The sequence below is a fragment of the Pinus tabuliformis genome, chromosome 4_1 (genome assembly GCF_031772625.1).
Source record: "Pinus tabuliformis cultivar Carrire ecotype Pingquan chromosome 4_1, CPIR1, whole genome shotgun sequence".
NCBI classification, from domain to species: Eukaryota; Viridiplantae; Streptophyta; class Pinopsida; order Pinales; family Pinaceae; genus Pinus; species Pinus tabuliformis.
This window is the reverse complement of record NC_142303.1, coordinates 49,608,022-49,612,776: the sequence shown is the minus strand read 5'-3', so window position 1 is coordinate 49,612,776 and position 4,755 is coordinate 49,608,022.

The window sequence follows — 4,755 nt, the reverse complement described above, 5'->3', positions numbered from 1 at the left end:
CCCAACTGCTAGATTTGATTTGGCAAAGAAGATGATGGGTGATCTTTAGAGAGACGAGGGAACTATGGTCTCAAGGAGTGTTAGGAGCTATAGATCGTAATATACATAAGGGTCCAATAGTAGTACTCGGCTCAATCTTTCAGGGCACTAACTAAGGAGGATCAACTATACCCTTAGCCGTACTACTTGACTACCCTATCGTACGCGTGAGTAATCTCCTCAAGTGTTGTTCTTGGTGTACTGTAGCAGTAAGATGGCCGGTGGTTTATCTAAGGCGAGGTTTCAGGTGAGCCTAGGGGGATTCCGATATACCTAGAAGGTACATGGAAGACAGTCCTTACACGGTTCTGTCTAATGCACTACTACTCGAAGGGGTACCCACAGGGGTTACAAGGGAGTCCATCAAGCATGACCACCTCTTATATTTCCTGCATGCATGCCTCCCCAAATCCGTAGGTTTATGCGCTCAACGACAGATCCCGTGGTTTAAAGACGTCGAAACACATATCTAGCCAAATAAAGATCTGCTAAAAATGGAGATACCACCAGCACTGGAAAATGCTCTGATACCACTTGTTATGTTCTTGACCCACGAGAAGATGCCAGAATACCAAATATATGAAGAAACACAACCCAAAACACAGAACAAAATGAGAAATAACAACATGTATTTTATTATTCAGAGATGAAAGCAATGTTCACTTGCCTCTTCGAGGGGGCAACCTCCTATAGAGCAAGGCTCGATTACAAAATAAGACACGCCACTCCTCAATGGGGAGTCTCTATCCTTTATATAGTATTCATACATGGAATGCCATGGGTCAGTATCATGGTTCTCTTAATACCATCTATCTAATACTATGGCTCATTTTCAACTCACTATGGTCCATTTCTAAATGCGGGTCAACCACTTACAATTATTACTATAGCCTTTATTGACCCTTTAACTAACTATAACTATGACTCGACCCTATTACATAAATAAGGGGGTTAGGGTTGGACCCTAACATAAGACTCCTGTAGCCAACAAGACAAAGTCTCTTGTGAATGAGTCATTAAGTAAAATAATGGATAAAGAAGTTATCTTGACAGTCCCCACCTCTCAGATCGTTCTCATAGTAGAAGAGATTCTGCCTCTTTATATTTTCGATAGTCCTGAACATCGTGCTATCGTGAGTCGACAGAGGAAGAATGGAACATTCTCAGGAAATTCTTCCTAGAAGCGTCCCATTAGATGTGGTATGGAAAGGTTATCAACCTAATTCGTCCGATGATTTAGATAAGATTTCACAATATGTAGGAGGCTATGCTATGACCATGATTTTTAAAGCTACTGAGTTTCAACAACTAATTAAAGAAAAATATGAAAAAATCTTGCAATTAGAACATACATTACTTAATTCAAGACATGATATTGAGCAAGAATGGCAACTCAAGTTGTCAAAATTACAAAATGAGTTTAATCAATTGAAATTTCAAAACGAAGTTGATATTCAGAGCTGAAATGCACAGATTGACCAGCTTCAACTTAAAATAACTCAGATACAGAAGGACATTGATATTGAAGGATTCAGAAAAGAAGCCGAAGAGATCAATGCTCTCCTCACCCAACAACAAGTGAACTTATGTAAGAAGTTGAAGATCATCAATGACCTCTACAAAAACAGTGACTCATTGACTGATCAAATGTCTGAATTAAGAACATACTATGAAGATATCAACAACAAGATTTTTGATTTCATCACTTGGCAGGACAATTCAGATGGAATAAAAGCAAATCTTCCCAAAATACAAGAATCATACAAATATCTTCTTTTCAGATATTGGGATATTAGATTAAAGCAGACTGAAGAAGCAATTTACATAGCGAGAGACCTAGCAGGTGAAATTACCAAAATTGTTAGAGAAAGTCTAGCAAATGCTAATCTTATTATTGAGTTCCCGGGAGAATTATTGGCAAATACTCAAATACTCACAGAGTACTGGCATAAAAAATCTAAGGAAAAATAAGATAGCATCAATAAATTATCTAAGTTAAATATTGAATATCATCAACAGTTCTTGGTAAATCCCTATGGTTAATGGTTAGTTCTTCGCAGCCTTGTTAATGCAACTGAATACATTCTCCTACCTCTTTCAGATGCCTTGTTTGTAGGACAAATGTAAATCAAACCAGCGCATCCCCCATAATTGAAGCCTATGGAAGCTATTTACAGGGTATGAGAACATATGGGAGAGAAACCAACTTCCCATCTTTAGTTTCTTGTTAAAAATGAAGCTATTTTTGTCTTTTTATTCCCTATTTTGGGAGTGTTTGTTTTAATCTCCTCAGCAAAATATGAATTTTCTATTTTGATAGTATAAATTTTATTTATAAATACCCTCTCATGTTTTTAGAGAAGTGGTTCAGAATTTTTGTAAGAATACTCAGGAACTTGCACTTATGTATTTCATTTGATAATTTTAATAGAAAGGTTGGGCCAGAGACTATCTTCTTCCATGAGCAAAGCACTGATATATGTGGTACTATTATCTTTATATTGATGTTATTCTTTATGTTTAAAAGTCGATCAAATTTTATTAGTATTTTATTTTATGCAATATCACAACTCACTTAAGCATTGTTTCACTATTCAAAAGTGTTTTAGTTGTTATCTTTATTTGTATGTATGAAATGGTATAATTTTTATGTGATATGTGCTTAAAAATTAAATTTAATAAATTTAATTATCTTTAATTTGTTATAACTCTTTTAAATGTTTGATGATCTATATTGTCTTTCATTTGTAAAGAATTTTTTATAAAATTGCATATGTAAAGTCAGTTATATCCCAGAAATTAGATAGATAGATATAGATTTATTTATTCACATTCATATTTACTCTATCAAATCGTTTTCACCTCATCTATATCACACCTCAAACTCCATCATGTATTTGAACGGGAAACTAGTCCCTATATCCCTAGTCGGAACCGCTATCCCAAGCGGAAAAGGAATGGTATTCAAGTTCTCGACTGGGCGGTTTCCCCGATGTTGATTCAAGGACATTCCGAACCTTCAACGAGATCATAGCAAGAAGGGGTCTGCCGCAAATCATGTAGTACTCGGAGAGATATTTCCAACAAGCTATCGTATGCACCAAATGGAGAAAATATGACCAAGTTACAATCCCGAGAAGTTGGTTGCCCAACTAACCCCAATGAGGCCCACAAACTCTTGGCGTTCCATCTCCTGGGGTTAGGGTTTTCCCTTGTTGTTCAATAATAAAAAGTCCCTAGAGCCTCATTGTAGAAAATTTCAAAAGCATGTAACTGCTACATCTCTTCTCATAGATAAGCTGCCATTGTCCGAGCTAGCTTATTTCTATTTTGTATGTAAGCATATTTCAGTTATTTGATATTGATGAAATGAAGTTTTATTTTCTGTTGCATCTCTGTGTTTATGTTTGTATTTGTACTCTGTTGCATTCCTATATAAGTTTGGATCAATTAATCATATGATAGACAAATTTTTTTTGGTTGAGCATGAATGAAACCAACGTAGATCCATCTTAACTATGGATATATAAGTGTCGAGAGGGTTTAAATCTTTTGAGGTGTAAACCTTTCATCAAGTTTTGCATTCAAAAAAAGTTTGCACCTCGAGAGATTTGATTTCTCTCAGCGCTTAATAGATCTAGAATAAAGATAGATCTAAACTAGTTTTATTTATACTTTTATCCACTAAAATACAATAAGAGAAATTTATAAATAATATTAATTTTAATTTTTCCCCAATAAACTATTTTATATAAGCATTTTTTTCAAATAATAATAATAATAATATTTATATTATAATAATAATAATATTATTATTATTATTATTATTATTATTATAATATAAATAATATTTATAAATTAATTATGTATTGAAAAAATTCGTGTATGTTCTCATTTTTCAAAATTAGACATCAGCTAAACATCTTTGAATAAAACAAAAATCAAATAAACATGCTACCTTCCCTTTCCAATGGCCCATTTCTTTTAAATTAACATACCATAGGCATTAGATGTCATCTACAATATTTAAACTCATTATACAATAAGATTTTGTGTGTTGACTTTGATGAGTTGAAAAAATTCTTTCCAAAATTATTACTTTTTAATTAATAATCTTTTCAATATTAAACTTGATATATTTTTTAATATTTAAACTATATTAATTATACCATAGGCACTAGATGTCATCTTCAATATTTATACTCATTATACAATAAGCTTTTGTGTGTTGACTTTGATGAGTTGAAAAAAATATTTCCAAAATTATTATTTTTTAATTAATAATCTTATCAATATTATAATAAAAATATTTAGTTTTAATATTTTTAAAATTCATTAATTTGAAACATTTTCGATATAAATTATTTATTTTACATAGTAAAATAATTTTATATGATAATTTACAAGCAATTTATAACCTACAATTTCAAGATTAAAGGTAATACTCTTTATCTTATCCTTTTGATTAAAGCTAGCATTTCCCCCATTGAAAGCATGGCTATGTTTCACTATCTGATGTATAAGAAGAAGCTTTATAACATGGAAACCAAGAGGTTCCCCAAAAAATTTTCTAACTCTAGCAAAAGCCCCCATGTTCAAGCAGGGTTGGCACAAGGATGCCCAAGTATGGCTCAACTATTGGAGGTAAAAGGAGGAGATCATCTTGAAGAATAGAGATAATATTAAAAATACTATCACTTCCAAATTTAAGGACAA